The 18,527-nt window shown below is 41.1% G+C and overlaps 1 protein-coding gene across 4 annotated transcripts in view; it reads left to right on the top strand.

The window, feature by feature from the left end:
• The first annotated feature begins 12,367 nt into the window (after window positions 1-12,367).
• ATP2B1 (ATPase plasma membrane Ca2+ transporting 1) overlaps window positions 12,368-18,527 on the top strand; it is a 129,532-nt gene continuing 123,372 nt past the window's right edge. For 3 of the 4 annotated variants that reach the window (XM_042992878.1, XM_042992881.1, XM_042992880.1), the window contains exon 1: window positions 13,205-13,276. The gene's annotated coding sequence lies outside the window, so the exon portion shown is untranslated. Of the gene's footprint in view, window positions 12,653-13,204; window positions 13,277-18,527 lie in introns of those variants that run through there. The other variant, XM_042992879.1, reaches the window with a different exon arrangement.

Below are 18,527 nucleotides of genomic sequence, written 5' to 3'. Positions count from 1 at the left end.
TTCTCCCCACCCTCATTCCTTATCCAACTTTCAGTTATATTCTATACTCCAGCCATTGTGAATAACCTGTAGTTTTACATTTCCTCACACTTCCCTATCTTTGTATGTGTCATTCTTTCTCCCCCAAAAGCCCTCTCCTCTTGCCTTCTCTGGCCAAGCTCATTTTCCAAAATTCAACCTGGGCATCATTTTTTCTGTGAAGCTCCCACAGCATGCATTCATACCTAACACACATCACACTGAATTAGAATTGTTTTATTCTTTGTTTTTCCCAATAGACTATGAGACTTATACCCCTGGTACCCACATTACTGGTATAGTGCCTGAAATATAGTTTATTCAAATATGTTGAATGAGGGGCGCCTGGGTGGCTCAGTAGGTTGAGTTGAGCATCCAATTTCAGCTCAGGTCATGATCTCACAGTTTAAGCCCCGCATCGGGCTCTGTGCTGACAACTCAGAGCCTGGAGCCTGCTTTGGATGCTGTGTTTCCCTCTCTCTCTGCCCCTCTCCTGCTTGCGCTCTGTACCTCTCTTTCTCTCTCTCTCTCAAAGTAAATACATTTTTAAAAAATACAGGTTTCCTTTTTAAAAATATGCTGAATGAACATGAGAGCTGCTTCTATTAAGCAAAAACAACTAAAACAAAAACAAAAAAGCACACGTAGGTGTGGGTCTCCTACATTTACAGATAATAGCCCTAATCTTTGAAGATACTTATTATGTCTATATGTATCTTCTTATTCTCAACCACTCCAGTAATCCACATCCTGATCATGTTTGCCTTGGTGACCACACACTCTTTTTTGAACAGATTTCCTATCTAACCTCATCTTGCTTTCTGACCTTCCACTTGCAAAAATTCTTAACATACCATCGAAAATCTATCCAATTCATTTCTTCAGAGTAAAACTAGACATCTTCTGGACAACTCCCTCCCTCAGTCATGTCTTACTCCTAAAGCTACACCCTCCAAGAAAAAAATGCTGGTATCCCATGTTATCAAGTCATTGAATCTTTGCCTCAGAGCCTTCTTCCAAGCTACATCCTCAACGTGGCAAGACATTTAGGCCAACCGGCTCCAGCAGTGGTAGAGGGACAAGGGGAAGAGCTGACCATGGTCTTCTCTAGGGAGCGTCTGGCTTGGATGAGCTACAGAAGGTATTTGTAAAATTCTGGGTCTTAACTCAAAAAGTTAAGATTGCTGGAAAATCTCCCAGGCTAATACACTCTCTCTTTGTTTTCATTTAATTAGCTTTTCTTGCAAATTACTAGTTCTTGCGGAGGTCTTTCATTCCTACTTAGAATTATTTAGGAAGGTGTTGAGAGGATCTAGAGAGGAAATCAACTATTTGACCAAAGGATGGCCCTCCTATACGAGAGATGAACTTGTTCTTCCAGCTAGGAAGTAACCTTCTGGTAAAACCTGTATGGAACAATAAGATCATATACATATGCCTGCTTTTTTAAAAAGTCAGATGAGTCGACCCTGTTAACAAGGTTGCCGTCAGATTTTCTTCGCCTCCGCAGGTTAAAAGTAGATATGGCACCTAGGTATCCGTGATACTATTTTCTATACTTATCTCTACATTTAAAACTTTCATAATTCAACATGAACACTAAAAATAACTTGGAAAAGATACGTACAAAATTTCCCTGACATTGCCCCAAGGTTTTACTTAATTCATTATGCACCTATTAAATTTATAAATAGGAGCACATATCGTAGGGAGGTGTATTTGTTCGTCAGGATGAAGTGTCTACCCAAGCTCCTGTTGGTTGTTTTAGAATGCGTTTTGCCTGTTGCATCATAAATACCCAAACTGTTCAGCTACTCAAAAGCTGTTATTTGCTACAGCACTGAAAGGAATGTCAGGTAAGTGCCACTCTCTCCTTTTCAGACATGAGTGCAAGTGCATAGGGTTATAATGAATTCGCTGACTTGCTCCATGTCTTGAGTCACGACAGTAAGGTGCCTGAAATGATGTAATGTGTTTTGTGGCCTCCAAGAAGTTTCCAGTCATTAAATGTCTCCATACCTTACTTTTGCTCTTACAGCCCGCATGTAATCACTTAAATAATGACAGCTTTCAGAATTCACTGATAAAGTAGTACTTTTGTTTAGTATTTAGGTTTCTAGATAGAAATTTTAAAGCCCAGTTATTAAGATTAATTAGAGGGAGAGTATTAGACTTTAGAGGAAAATATTTAAATAAAATGTTCTTTCCTTACAAATTCCAATTATTACTGATTTATTTCTGAGTTAATGCAGTACAGGATTGCTGCGTATTTTAGATATATATCTAGCTATCATCTTCTAGTGTGTTAGTGATCTTCAATATGTCGTTTAGAATCTTAGAAATCATTGTATGGAATATAAATTTATTTTTGAAATTGCTCTCAGGATATCTACAGTGCTATTTTTGGATTTAATGTCAGAGTGCAATAGCCTCATTATTTTGCTTAGAAATCTGTGGCTTAGTTTTTGCGTCTATATGAAGGATCTCATAGGCTCCATCTACAATAAAGCGGCTTATCCAGTATGTTAATTTTTTAAATGCTGCTCATAAAAAAAGAGGCTGCCTTCTTCTGATAAACCCCAGACTTTAATAACATGTCCTCTGAATTAATTCTGTAAATGCAGTACTAAAGTTCAGCACAGCGGCCTGGGCTTTTTAATTAGCTCGCAGCTGCATTGCTGGGATAACATTTCTTGTTCAGGAGGTAGCTTGGTATTCATTATTTGGGCTCTGGTTCAGAGTTCAGTGGTCACTTTAAGCTTTCTTAAAGAATTGCTTGTCTTTGTTTTCAGGGAAAGACTGTATGTCTTTGCTTAATCATTACCCAGAAACATCTACCAGTGTTCTTGCCATGACTGTACAGCCATTGATTTGGCCTTAACTTAACAAATGGTGGCAATCTTCTAGACATAGAGGGATTCTGTATAATCCAAAAAATCATCTGAGTTATTTGTTTAACTGGTATATAAGTCAAACAAGTAAAACTTAAATCTCAACTTCTTTACCACTTCAGACTTGTTTACATTTCTAAAATCTCCTTTTTAATGATGAATATGGATTATAAAATTTACAAATTCCTTTTGAAGCTATATTAATTTTAACTATATTTTCTACATTTTCCATAAATTGTCTTATTTTTGTATACACTAGAGAATATGGAGACTTAATGGAAAGCGTAGCAGATCATATGAGAAAATGAAGAATATTAAACACCTATTCATTGAGTGAATTCTATGAAAATCCGCATTATCTAAGTTCATCCTCATAGCAACACTAAAAGATTGTCCCCATTTTACCTAGGGGAAAACTAAAGAATCAGAGAGCAGTTAAAGAACTTGCCCAAGATCACAAAGCTGGTAAAATTCAGAAACAGGATTTGAATCCAGGCCTGCGTTACATCCAAGCTTGGGCATTTTCTAAATATTACATTACCTCCTCCTCAAATCCAAGTTTAAGATTCATCTTTCCTATAATAATCTTTCCAATGAATTTTAATTCCCTTGGCATGAATTTATGCAGTGTGTACTATACCGTCACATGTTTATATATTTCCTCTGGAATTAGTTTTCTTGCTATTTCATGACTTGTCAAGGCTACTAAATGTCTATATTCCCTAAGTCCAGACACTATATTCTCTACTTCCTTTTATGCCCCCACAGCAAGAACTACTCTGGGCAGATGATACACATTTTTACACTGGTTATGTCAGGTGTGATTACACAGATCTTTCACTTTTTATGCCATACTTGTCCATATCGTTTGAATTAGAAAGAAACACACACACATACATACAGGTAGATAATTATCTATAGCTAGTATTAGAAAAATCCAATGGTAGGGCACCTGGGTGGCTCAGTCGTCAAGCATCTAACTTCCGCTCAGATCATTATCTCACGAGTTCATGAGTTCATGTCCCACATCAGGTGAATCTGTGCCCTGCTTCAGGTGAGCTCCCTTCTCTCTCACGCACGCTCGCTCTCTCTCTCCATCTTTCTCTCTCTCTGCTCTTTGTGGGATTCTCTCTCTTTGCCCCTTGCTCACTTGTGCCCTCTCTCTCTCTAAAAAAAAAAAAAAGAAAGAAAAGAAAAGAAAAATCTAACGGTAAATGTCCAATGTGGAAGATATTAGGCAAAAATATATATATATAGAATATGACACTGTATCTGGTTTTCTGTCTGAATTCTTGCAGATTAGAAAGAGTTAAATGGGAGAGGTAGCTTAATTATGTTTGTTTATAATAGTAGTGGATAAAGTTCCAAAAATCTGGGAAAAGATGACTAAGGCACAGAAACAGGAAGAATATGAAGGTATTAAGTATCTAGCATTTTATTATTAAAGACGAAGAGGAATTATAAAGGACAGTGACAATATGTATCACTAAAAGGGATAGCAAAAGAGCAAAATGTATGGAAAACAGGCATTAACATGACGATAGGAAACAAAGACACACCATGTTTAAGACAGGGGAGGAAGTAAAAATGTTACAATCTTTAGTCAGACTAGAACTACCCCAAAAAATATTATCATGAATACAAGTAATATATGCATGCTATTTGATCGATATAATGGTAGCTCAAAGAGAATTTGACATTACTAAATCAAAATGATTAAATCTTCATCCTTTTTGGCAGATTATTTAGCGTAGACATGTTCTTGTAGTCCTATAAACAAGGTACTATTACTTGGGAAAAACAACTTTGCTCTGATAAATTCTTTGTTCAATGGTCAAGTGAATTCATACAGCTTACACTGAAACAAGGCATTTGAGAAATGTAAAAGAAAAATAAGTGAATAAGAAACAAAATGATAGGAGACAAACACAGTGAACTCTAAATGCTGGGATTGTGTGTGATAGAAGCCGAGTGATAAAGGGGTTAGCATTTGGAACCGAGAAAGCCAAAAATGCAGAGGAGTCGAGAATCCTGACAAGAAGGAATCAGCCATCAGGACTTTTTTCTTTTCTCTCAGAAACAGGCATAATTCAAGTTTAAGATGAGCCAGTGAGGTCAGAAACTAGCAACAAGCAAGCAGAAGTGAGTATAAATAGATGTGAGAAGTAAGTCTAATCTTTGGGTTAGAAATTGGGTAGGCAGCAGATTAAGAGGACACAGTTACTAGAGATCAGGGCAAAGAGTGAGACCCTGGAGAACCTAAGTTCCAAAAGAGAAAGGCAAAGCAAATAATCTGCACATGGCTGGTAGTCTGGAACCGCACAACTCACAATAACCAGGCAAGCAGAGTAGGAAGAGTGGTTTGGTTCTGTGACAAGTTGTCTCCAGAAGTTTCTCCATCATGACCATGAGATTTCATAGAGACTGACGTATTTCTAGGTCTCAATAGTAGAAGTAGGAAGCCGCATCTGACCAGAAGTAGCTTATTGCCAGGTTTTCATGGTGATAATGATTTAGCAGTTTTAGGCACAAAATTTCCAACTTGGTATTCCCTCCCTGTCTCTACCCCAAGGGAACTCCTCACCTGTCACCTCGGCCCTATATACTGAAGACTACCTAAGCTGTTTTTCATGTAACTGTGATTTACAATTGCTTTACCTCTTTCACCTCCCTCACTTGATTATTTCCATTCTAATGACATTTGCCCACCTACTAAATTATGGCCTCAACTCCTCTCAATGAGGTATTTTTCTTGGAACTAATTTCAACCATGATCTAATGAATCCCTCATACCTATTCTTTTTTTTTTTTTTTTTTTAACGTTTATTTATTTTTGAGACAGAGAGAGACAGAGCATGAATGGGGGAGGGTCACAGAGAGAAGGAGACACAGAATCTGAAACAGGCTCCAGGCTCTGAGCTGTCAGCACAGAGCCCGACGCGGGGCTCGAACCCACGAACCGTGAGATCATGACCTGAGCCGAAGTCGGACGCTTAACCGACTGAGCCACCCAGGCGCCCCCCTTCATACCTATTCTTTAATAAGATCTGAAGTAGATGTTAAAAACTTTTGGGGGCCTTTCAACTATAAAAACTTAGTCCCCATGACCATTATAGACTTGAATCTCTTTCTGAGTCAAAGATATTTTCCCCTCCCCTGACTCTATGCATTTTTACTCCCCTCTTGCCTCCCTTCTCCAAGCATCAGTTCTTTTGGTGTTGAGGTCAAGGAGGATGGAGGAGAAGGAAAGGGCAAAATCTTTTTTCTTGGCTAGACTCCACTGTAAGTCTCTTTGGCAGTTGATGCCTTTGGCATGGCAGGTATGCAAATACTGATTCTCTTATAGGTACATGTGGGAGTTCTGGGAAAAGCCCAGCAAAGCCAATAGTAGGAACTGGTACTAGCATACCACTGGCTAGAAGGCAAGATTTTGGCTTCATACAGGATTCAATTCCAGTTTCCGGCCTCACTCAAGTGTAGCCACATCTCCTATCTTAAAACTCCACACTAACATTTATGACTTATTTCCAGGTTGAGTAATCCCCATGGGCTGGTATCTGCTTATTGCATACTGGCTGTTCTACCTTTTAGTTCTCTGTTCCCAGCACTACAGATTTCTTCTTTTTTTTTTTTTTTTTTTTTTTGTACTTTTTGGTATTCCTTTATTTTTCTTTATTCTTTTTTTGTACTGCATATTAACATTGTTAGCTATATTTCTCCCAGCATTTGTTGGCTATATCCACTCCCCACCACACACACACACACACACACACACAAATGCACATACACACAAATGCACACACACATATTTGAGAAGTGGAGTTGTATAACACAGGAAATCTGATCCAGTAGATCTGAGGAAGGACTCTGATATGTGAATTCTGAAAAATGCTCACCAGATGAGTTTATGTTGTGAATTGTATCGTCTCCTAATTCACTCACTGAATACCTATCCCGTAATGTGATTGGAACTGGAAAGGGCATTTAGGGAGGTAATTAAGGCTAAAGGCTAAAGGTATTATGGGTAGGGCCCAAATCCCATAGGGCTAGAATCACTATTAGGAAAGGATTAAAACACCAAAGATCTTTTTCTCCACGTATACACATAGAGGAAATGCTATGTAAAAAACATAGCAAGAAGGTGGCTCTCTCCAAGCCAGGAAGAGAGGCCTCACCAGAAACCAATCCTTAGAGCACCTTGATCTTGGACTTTTAGCCTTTAGAACTGTGAGAAAATAAAATTTTGTTATTTAAGCCACCCAGTCTGTGTTATTTGTTATGGTAGCACTGGTAGGCTGATCCGGTGTGGTTTTCAGTGCCCATGACTATCCTACTGAGAAGCTCTGTGCCAGACTCCTTCACAATGGTAACTGCAATGGGAAACTCCAACTCTGAATCACCAGCAAATATCACGAAAACCTATATTGGTCTAAATTTGCTTGGGCCTTGGAAAGCATTTTCTTTATCTTTTAGTTTCTTCAATCTGTTTCATCCAGTCTTTAGCCTTACTCAATTCTGGCTGATCATCATAAGCACCTGTTATATAAGGAATATTAAGATGCCACGTATATGCCTATGTTATCCTTACTCTAAGCTTCAAATTTTATCTTTCCTTCACACTTCTTTTGTGTGTCTTCTTCTACATCAGAGAAAGAGAGGTTCTTTTTATTTTCAAGGTGAATCCTCTTTATTTGCTTTAGATCCTGCCTACTCCCCAGCATTTTTCTCTGACTTCCCTTGCCCTCCTTCTTCTCTGCCATGAAAAATACATAGTCAAAAAATTGACTTTCAGTGACTTGTTTTTTGATGGAGGGTAAATTGGCTTCTTTCCAATATTTCTATTGGTAAGAAAGAAAAATTGACACGGAAAGAAGTTCCCTTGGGTCATCAGAAAAAAAGAGCAAGGCAATGGGTATAAATTTAGAATTCCTCTTTGGAGAGGTGATAGTTCACTTGTTCATTCATTCATGTCAATCTATTTTTGTTTTAAGCACTTATTAAGTGCCAGAACTGTCACCTTGATGCTAATGCCTTCTAAATAGACGTCTTTGTTTTCCTACCTTAGTCAGCAGAGAGGACATTTGTCAGGATCAACAATTGGTTAATGTTAAATGAATGACATTATTCTTGTCTTCAAGGTGCTGAATCATGAAAGTAGGTGAACTTTATAGACTGTTAACACACAGAAAAATGCTCAGGTATAGGAATTTAGTATCGGAACTAGCCAGGGAAAGAGAAAGAAGAACCAATGAAAGAACACGAAAGACACACGAAAGAACATTATAACAATGGAGGGAAAGAGATAGTAAGGTGCTTCAAAAATCACCTAAAGGAACTGTCCAAAATGTGTATTCACTGGCTCCACTCTGAACAAATTCAATCAAAGCTCCGTGAGTATGGCCCCAGGAATCTGCATTGGTAAGTGCACACAGGTGACTCAGCTGCACATTCTAATGGCATAAAAAACAAGAGATTCAAAGAAAAGGTGTGCAACAATAAAAATTATAGAAATATAAGCACTAAAAAATCTGAAAAATGTGAGATTCTTCAAATGTGGAAAAAAATTCAGCTGATTTTCCTTGTCTTAGCATAAAGAGATAGTGAAGTAAGCATTCACCAGAGATGGTGGAGCAGAAAGCTATGAGCCTGGATGCTTGATGGCTGTGTTCAGCAGCTGAATCAATCATACCATCACCTATCTTTGGACTTGTCAAGTGAGAATAATAAACCCCTAATCGCTAAAATGAAGTAAGTAAAGTAAAAATACACGTTTTAATTTGTAGTACATTTATTTGGTAGTAAGGGATAAAGAATGGTGCTGATGAATAATAGTAACATTTATTGAGCATTGACTACACCTAAACATTGTTAAGAGCTTTCTATAAATATCTGACCAAACCCTCACAACGACTCTATGATACACCATAACTCAGCACTGTTTATGGAAAAGTAAATGAGTTCCTTGTATGGAGGCAAAGAATATCAAAGGTAGTAAACATATGTTTCATGGCTAATGAAAAGATAGGAAAATGAATGTGGTGAACTTGTTAATACCCTGGTACTTTTCCAAGCATTTCTCCTGCCCGTCTTCTTTTGCATTAATTTAAATCCTATATATCTTTTGTGGCACCAGTCAAATCTAAATCCTCTTTTAGGAAAACTTCCTCAATAACATTTGAGTATGAGCTTTCCCTCTTTTGATTTTCTGGAATTTAAATTTAGGACCATACTCCATGACCTAGATTATATAATATTTGGGTTAGAAAAAAATGCCTTATACCTAGAAGAGTACAGGGTGTTAAATAATTCCTGTCAAAAGATGACAACTAACCGTTTTGCATTTTTCACCTATAAAAATTTTCCATTATGTGACTTGAAAATTCCTGTTTTAGACTTACGCAAAACCATACTTCATTGAATTCAGCAAATGTAATTAATGTGTTACTAATAGACAACAGTTCTCTGTGATTTTCAGTTAAGTAATGTTTCTCTTGACATCTCTCTCTGGTGATCCAGGTTAATGGAATTTGAGAATACATACAACTATTTTTTATGAAGCATTGAATATTTCTCCTCTCATGCTTCTCTCCACGTGTCAATTCTCTTTAGCACTCTGTAAAAATCAGAACTTGTATATTCGCATATCTAATTTGGGAAATGATATGGTTTTAAATATATGCTGCTGTTGATATGTCTTATTTTGTCCTATTGCTAGGTGCATGTGACAGAATCCTTGGGGGTAAAGATCTTAATGTTTCCCTTTATACTTAATTACATTGAAGATTTTAGAAAACTGTCTATGAGTTATACATGATTAGTTCATGTTGAATTGATCAACTTATTAGAAAATAATCAATAGTTTTGATTTGCCTCACCAAATGTCACGTACTTTAATAGTTTGCAGAGCATTGTTATTTTGAACACATGACCTATCTTCAAATAATGTTAATACCCCAAATAGTAACTTGCCATAGGATTTAAATACCTTTATAAATTTTGCATTGTAACTAAAAAAAGATAGTCATATATTCAAACTGCATTAAAAGAACTTTGTAAAATAGGTATTTCAACAAAAAAACCCACATTATTTTATTCTTAATATGCACTGATAGATCTCTAGGTCAGTTAAATCCATGGGATACATGAGGTCTTAAATGGGAGAATATGGTTTTATCTTACACAGTGGCATCTTTGAATTCAAGTAGTTCCATTTTTAGGAAGTGCTAATTAAGCAAGGAAATATTTTCTTGATTTTTACATTGAGAATTGTCATTAAGGTGGTTTCAGTAATAAACCTGTTAGAGACAAAAATGAATTTCCTTATGTAATGTGTACAGTTATTTCTATATTGCTTTCAGCCTGTATTTGCTATTTGAAGAATCAAAATATAAAAACCAAACTACACAGTACAATCATCTTGACTATGACAGTGAAAGTATATCAGTGTGTGTGACTCATATTTCATTAAAATGCATACAAATATGTTCTAGGATATATATGTATATAATCTCCATAAATGAAAACTCTTATTGAAATCATGTCTTAAAATGAAGATGCTGAGTAATTTTTCATGACCACAATAACTTGAGTATACATTTTATTATTTGGAATTGTAACAAACACGAAGTGCACAGATTCTAATTTAATCTATTATCCATTTTTGCTAGTGTAGTGTAGCAATGATTCCTATATTACTTTAATGTTAAATTCTTGATTAAAGTAGAATACATAATTTAATTTTCTGTTGCGACTTACTTGGAGGAAAAGTTGGACAAAAGCCAATGATTCTTAAATTTCTCTAAGTCGTTTTGAAAAAATAATCTGTTCTTCTGTAAAGCAGTCTTGAAATAGTGTCAGGAAGGGCTATTGTACCACACCAACCAATTCCTTAACAGTGATTAAAGAGAGGAAGAGAGGGGTAAGAGAGGAAGAGAGGAAAAACTATCGTTTTGCCCAAGTGCTAATTTTTCACGTCAAGGGCACACAGCTCAAAAGGTAATGTCTAACCTGGTAAGATACATAAATTGATAAAAAAAAAATATATATATATATATATATATATATTAACAGGGTCAACTGGGCGTTTTTTGCTTTTTAAACTTTTTACGTATTTTGTTTCTAAGCCTTTAAAATATTTTAAAAGAAATGCTACCAGAGAACGAACATACATAATAAAGTCTTGCATCGCTTGTATGCTTTTAAGAAGACGTTACAAATATTCATTTTTCCAGTCCTGGAGTTAAGAGAAGGGAGGAGACTCCGCAGAACTTATCTTTTTGTTCTGATTAAGTGGTATTGAAAACAACACTGCTAAGGTCTCTGGACGAGCGGCGACGGTTAGTTCAAATAGAAGCAATTGGAGGAAGATGGAACACGGTGTCTTAGGTAAGACAAATCTTTACATACAAGTGTGCATGTGTTGGAGGAAGGAAAAACAGTTTTATTTTTAAAGTAGATGTCTCTACGAGTGGTTTCTTTTTTTATTAACTTGCAAAATCTCTTGAAATTTGGATCAAAGCAGGTTACTTCTTAGCCTCTAAATACCGCAGGTTACCCGGTGTTTGTTTGTGTGTGGTTTTTTTCCATTTTTTTTTTTTCACCCACACGAAAGAAGGGTGTTGGGTCGAGATGCTACAAAGTGAACTAAAAGAGCCAATGGCTGGGTATAGGTAGGAAAAGCAAGCCCAAAACGAAAACATGGGGATTTTAAGCGCGGATCCCGAGACATGCCTGGGTTAACCCTTTGGGCGCTGCAGCGGGGATCCCCGGTGTCTGGGGCCCGACCGACTGGAACGGAGACGAGGCGCCCCGCCCCCGTCGCGGGAGTGGGCTCTCCTCAAGGAGCGAGCGAGCTGAGAGGCACTTTTGGCGTCCGGCGCGTGCGTCACGGCCCGGGACGGGCAGCGAGTCCGGTACGAAGTGGAGCAGAGACGCGGCGAGGAGCCGCTCAAATGTCCGCTGGCGCGGGGTCAGCCTTAACCTGTCCTCGCCAGGAGCGCTCGCCCTCGCCCACCCGCCGGCCCAGCTCCCGGCTTCTAGAGGGGCGCAGGCCTGAGGGTGGTTCGGGCGGGGCCCCAGGTGAAGAGTGCCCGCGCCCGCCTGCGGCAGTCCTCGGCGTCCTGCCTCCACACTCGCGGCAGCCTACCGGCCCCGCGCCCAAACGGCAGCTGTGAGTGACTGACGGAGTCACCGCCCCTTGCGCTCCAGCCACCCCCTCCTCCCCCGCCGCCCCTCCCCCGCTTCGATACGTCATGGAAACACGGACGTCAGAGCTTCTCAGCCAATCGCAAGCAGCAGCAAGAGGAAAGGCGAGAGCGGGAGGGGGCGGGGGCAACGGCCGACCGAGGTTCTCGGGGAAGGAAGAGAGGGAGGGGCGTGTGGAGGCGCTTGTCCCCCGCCCCTCACTCCGGACACCCTTTCCCGACCGCGCGGCAAGTTCTAATCGTCGGGCGCGCGCTCGCCTGTCGGGGACGCGCTCGCTGGGTCCTCCCCTTAAACGCCCTCTCCACGCCGCTCGGCTCCTAGTCCCCGTTCGAGCCGCGCTACTTCGGCGCGCGCGCGCTTGCCCGCCCCCAGGCTCCCCGCGGGCTGCGTCACGTGACCGCGCCCAGCCGAGGCGGCAGCAGCGGCGGCGCGAGCTTCGGCGGCGGCGGCGGCGGCAGTGGCAGCGGGAGCAGCTGCGCCGCCAGCGTGGAGCGGGAGGCGTGTGGGTGTGGAAAGAAGGGAGCGCCAGACCGGAACGGGTGAGCGTTCACCTCCCCCTGCCTACCCCGGCAATCTTGCGGGCCACCCGGTGCAAACGGGGCCCCTGCCCGAAGCTTTGCGCATCCCCCTCGTGCTTGGCCGTCCGCTCTCCGGTGGCCACGACCCCGCCTGGAGCGGACTGGGCTGCGGTGCTCACGAAGGGGGCTGCACCCCGCCCGCCCCTACTGTTGCGGACGGCGGCGTGAGGCTGGCGGAGCTGCCCGTGCTGAGCGCGGCGCGCCCTGTGTGCGGCTCTGCGGAGCCGAGGAGGCGGGTCCTGCGGGGACGCGGGCGGCCACTCGGCGGCTGCCGGGCTCTGGGCGGGGGCCGGGCTGGGCGCCGCCTCCTCCGCCGCCGCCGCCTCCTCGCAGTGCAGCGTGAGTAGGGAGCCCCGGCTGGTGGACGCCGAGCCTCTGGGCTCCGCGGCCGCCTCATCCTCGAGGTGCAGCCGCACCTCCGCGTGGCGCCCCGAGCCCTGCGAGTCGGCTACGGACGAGTGGAGGACCGAGCCCCACTCTCCGTGCTTCCCGCTGCCCCTCACCGCTCTCACCCCCCACCCCCCGACCCTCCTGCAGGCTCCCCTTCCTTCCCCCCTCGGAAAATGGTTCCTGTTGCCGGGCGAGGTGAGTGGCGGCTGCCGCCCGCCCGCGGCGGTGGCGGCGGGTCAGGTCACCTGCGGGGGAGGCCGGGCGGAACGTCGAGGTCGGGGCGTCGCGGCTGGGGTCTTGACAGCTGGGTGTTCAGTGGACTGCGGCGCAATCGGGACAAGTTGGCGGGGGCGTTCGGGGCGCCCCTCGCAGGTTGTCTCCTGCCGCGCTCGCCCCGGGAGATCATAAAGGTGAGCGGGTTCCTCGGCGTGCGCCTCAGCGCCGGGACCGGCCGGGAGTCCCCGCCCAGAGCTTGAGGGACCGGGCTCGGTGGGGCTTCGTGTCTACACCCGCAGCTCTTTGGCTTTTCTCAGCCGCCTCGGCCGCGCCATAGCCCATCTTGCTGCCGGCCGCCCCCGCCCCGGCGTGTGGTGACCTTGAGGGCAGCGGTGCCCTGCACTCTTTCCCCAAGCCCCAGGAGGGTCACCCTCTAATCCCCAGCTTCGGCCCCACTCGCGCTCCGCGAGCTGAGAGCGGGGTCCCCTACTCGTCCCCCGGCCGGGGCTGGTTGATTGATGCGTTGTCACACCGGACGGTGATTCCGCGGGGAGCTAAGGAGCAGCCTCGCTTTTCTCCCGGCGTCTTCTGGCCCCCCCAGGATGTTGACGGTTGCTTCCGATTCGGTTTTTTAGACTTAGTTTAAAAGGAAAAACAAACACCAACCCACAAGCCCTGCGTCCTCCACTCCCCCTTTGGAAAGGGTCAGTAAGAAAGAACCGCATTCCAGTTGCGGGGGTGGGGGTGTGCTCCCTTTATCCCATCCTGCAGGAGAATCTTTGGCTAAGCTAGTCAGCGACCCCTGGTTCTGCGCCGCGGTCACTAGCCAGGTTGGTGTCCGTGCGGATTTCATTCACCAGTTTTCTGCGGGACTCGCAGCGCTGGGAGAGCTCGCATCCTGTGCGGTGCAACGGTGCTTGGTGCCGAGCTGGGGGTGGGAGGGCCGTGCTAAGGGAAGTCAAAGAGGGTCTCTAAATCTGGGGAGGGCTGGACCCTATACCACACGCAAATTTTTACCTTTCCCTGGGGTTAGAGCCCAGCAGTCACCTTTGGCTGTTATGCATGCTACTTTTCTGGGTTTATTAATAATCTAATGGCTCCTGTTAGTATCGATTGCTGTTCACGATGAATTAGTTATATGGATTTTTTTCCCCATATGTGTGTAAGTATATGCATATATCTGGATTGTCTTTCAACATGGAAGCCTTTGTTGTGTTTAACCTCCCCCACCTGAGGACAGTCTTATTTTAAAATAAAGCTCTTGCTCAACGTGGGTGTATTTTATAATAAGAAGTACTTTTAAGGATCTGCTTTGTATGAGGCTGTCCTCAAGCAGAGGGTGTGTAACCCTTTGGATGGTGGCCCACGTGAGTCAAAGGGCCTTCACCGCTTGCCCTGCCGCTAGCCTTCCTCCGACACCCTGTCCTTGCGTGTGGCGGAGGCGGATTGGGGGTATTAGAGGGATTGGAGGAGAATCTGCTTTTTACTGGTGCGTTTCATTTGGGTCCCCCGCCCCCACCTTTTTCTTTTCCACCCTGGTGAGTTCAAATTTGAAGTAGATAGAAACGTATTTTCTTAAAGGGAATCTTTGAAAACTAGTACATGAAATGGGCTCACTTAGCTATGATTTCAGGGGGACGTTTTAGTTTCTACCTTGCTTTGGACGAGACAGTTAAATTGCTGTAATTAAGGGTGGATCTCTGTCCTGATTTTGGTTTGGGTGTAACTGCAAAGATCTTTGAAAAGTAACTGTTATTTCCTACCATATAGTCTGCAAAAGTGAGTCACAATGGGTGAGTTGAGGACAGAGCGCCACCTTTAATTTAAAATTTCGTGATTTTTTTTTTTTTTATTAAAATGGTAAAAATTCAGAGTACGCCTTCTTGGTTTTTGTTGCGGCTGTCATTATGACATCTCCATTTAGATGTTAAGGTGAAATTGTCTTTAATTTTTTGTGTGTTAATGGGGGTTCCTGGCATTCTATGGGAAATACTGCTTTTTAATTGACGCTTGTGACTTAATATAGGATTCTGAGATATGAGGTGAGAAACTAGTTTTGATTTGTGCTTGTGATAATAGAAGTAATGATAGTCTGGACCTACTTAGGAAAAGAAATAAGGAAATAGCTGCATTGTAAATAGATCTTTAAAATGAGCTATTGCCACCAAATAAAGGTACCTACCGTTATGATAGTGGTTTTGCAAGTGTTTTTTTTTTTAATACAAAGTATGTGCTATTAACAGATTTTACAGTAAAGATGCAAAAAATCTGTAAATTTATTAACCTTGAGTAAAGTTAGTAATTCTTCTTTGTTTTTCATCTTGCAACAGCTTGCCTTTTATGGTTTTACTGCAAGTTTTACAATTACTTGTTTTCAAATGATATAAATGAGGACTTCCAGCAGGAGTTCTTACATTCAAAGTTATTAAAGACCATGTTGGGAAAAGTGGTTTCTATATGGCTCCTTTCAAATGCATCTCATACAAAAATAAATGGAGTTTTTAATGCTCAGAAAATAAATGATATAGTGACAGTTGAATTTGTGAGATTCCCTTCCCTGCCCACTTGCTCCCCCCTGTCCCCCCCCCCCATCAAAAATTGAAGGTACACTGTCTCTTTAGGCACAGGATACTTTTTGATAATTATTACTACAGATGTAACATGAAGAAATAAAGATTTAGCTCATGTAATGAATGACTGGATATTACCAAATGGTTTTCATCATCAACCACAAGATATTATTGCCCTTCTATCTGTATTTAAGGTTTAATTTGAACACTTGCAGTTTCTTCATAGACTACTGTAAACCATAAGCTGTTCAGCTACAGATGTTTCATTAAGTTAAAATTGAACACAAAATTTGAGATGAAGAGTGGCTTATGCTTTTTCAGTCTGTGGAACATGGCCTCATGTTAAGGACATTAGTTGAGCAATTAGGTTGATATATGTAAAGTAATCATACATTGTTATGCATAATTTGATAGAATCTTCAATTTGGGGGTTAAATTTACCAAATTCCTTTGTCTGACAGACATGTTAACTTAATTTTGGATGAAACAGTCTCTTACCTTGTGAACTGAGTTGTATAGGTCAACAGGTTTTAAGACGAATGGCCAGTTACAATTGTCAGTCTTTTATGTACTAAAAATAACAAAAAGAGTATTTGCCCCTTTCTTTCTTACTTTTTTGCATTTACATGCAGCTGAAATTGGTTTGTTTTCACTTTTTAATTCCTGAATTTTGTAATAAATGAGCAAAAACATAAAGGAGTAAAGATCAGGGAGCAAAAACCTAAGAATTAAATTTTTGCAGCTTGGGTAAGATTTTACTTGCCCAGTTGGAGGGGAATGTTATTATCTAGTCGGTGTCATGATATATAAAAGGGTAATGTGAGTAGCTTATTTTGGAATATATAGAATCTGTGGTAACGTCAAAAGCAAATGATACAGAGTAGTTATGGGAAAAATATTTGGAAAGAGAAAAAACTTTTAAAAAGATGTCTTTTTTAGCTTTTACAAGTGTTTTACATAAACACACATGTACGTTGTTGCTTTGTTAAAAAAAGTTTTATTATGGAAATTGCCAGTCATGAGAAAGTACGGAGAATGATATACTCAGTGACCAATACTGACAATTATCAATTGGTGGCCCATCTAATTTCATTTCTATCTTTACACATGAAATAGATCTGTTATAAATGGGGACACAGGTAACTGAAGTGAATTTATGTGAATTTTACTGGTAATTTACAGAATACACAATTAATGTCCAATATCTAATTGAACCTGAAAGGTAATTTTTATGTTCTTCATTGTTTTACAGCAAGCTCTCAGATTTTGCTCTCAGTAATAATGCTTTTGGTCTGTAAAGTGCTCTACAGTATTTCAGAATATAACATGTACTACCTCATTTGAGTCCACAATAAATAATCCTGTGAGATGAGTAAAATCGGTAGTCCCTCCCCGCCCCACCCCAGTTAGGTAAACTGATTTGTCTAGGCCCCACAGGCACATAGCTAACAGCTAGATTAGCCAGAACTGGACTCTAGGTGGCTTCTTGGTTTTGCTCCATTGCTCATGTTTTTATGTAAGTTTGTGAAAGTTATGTAAGTTTATGAAAAATCAGTTTCTGATCAGAATAAATTTAATAGTGTAATATAAATAGATTTGTTTGGGTTTAACTTTATACATATACTCTATTGCTTATGTTTGGTATAATGTAAACAGTTCATACTCTGATTTACTTAACAGCTCAGTAAGATGTATTTGAACATATTTGAAATACTATATTTTTAATATTGTGGATTGGATCATTCTTAAGTAAGGAATTTTGTTTTCGAAGACCGGTTGGTCTTTGAAATGATTAAGGGTGTCTTGTATCTTGTGTTAAAATGGCCTATGCTACAGGTTTCTTTTAATTTCTGCTGTAATTTTTTAATGCACTTGTTTTTCTGCCAAACATATATATTACCTGAGTCTTTTTGAAATATTAATTTGTAATGTCATTTAGTTTTACAAAGGTCCCAAACAAGGAGATTTTAGTTCCTCAAATACAAAAGCTTTTTATAAATCTCGCAAGGCAAGTAAGTAAGTAGTGGTTCTCCAGCATTAGTGTGCATGAAGATTACCTGGGGGAGTTATTCAAAGTGCAGATTCCCTGGCGTTGCCCCTGCAGTTCTGATTCAGCACATTTGGGGTGGGGCCCAGTGGTCTGTATTTTGAGAAACATGTTAAATTTATAACTAGGTTAAAATTATATTATGCAGTAGGAATGCCTTTATAAATTAGAAGGGCATCATTGATTTGTTTGACTTGGAACATAGCAGAGTTAGTGCTTTCAAACAATTTTGACTCTTGTAGCCAAGTTTGATTTGTGGACTTGGTGGGTTTTGTAACAGTTGTAAACCTGGTAAATTGAAAATATTCTTCTTATCTTTGTTCACTGTCTTCTTTCAGAAGATCCATCTGTGATTATTTATTAAGTTACTTATTATTAAATGTTGTAAACTCCTAGACAAAGAACATTCTTTTTGTTTTCATGCCCCAGTGTCTGCCATTTCCAAATGACTTTAACGTGGGGACTTATTTTTGTGAAAATAATGCATATTATGTCAGGACAGTACTGTATATTTATGCTTTAGTCTAGCTCTTATTTTTTGGTAGAAAGAAAAATTTTGTATGTTCCTTAAAAGGACATACATTGGTGGATAAGTAGTGGTCCTTAGAATTTC

The sequence above is a fragment of the Panthera tigris genome, chromosome B4 (assembly GCF_018350195.1).
Source record: "Panthera tigris isolate Pti1 chromosome B4, P.tigris_Pti1_mat1.1, whole genome shotgun sequence".
Lineage (NCBI taxonomy): Eukaryota > Metazoa > Chordata > Mammalia > Carnivora > Felidae > Panthera > Panthera tigris.
Note: the sequence above shows the minus strand (reverse complement) of the source record. Positions and strands in the feature narration are given on the sequence as shown.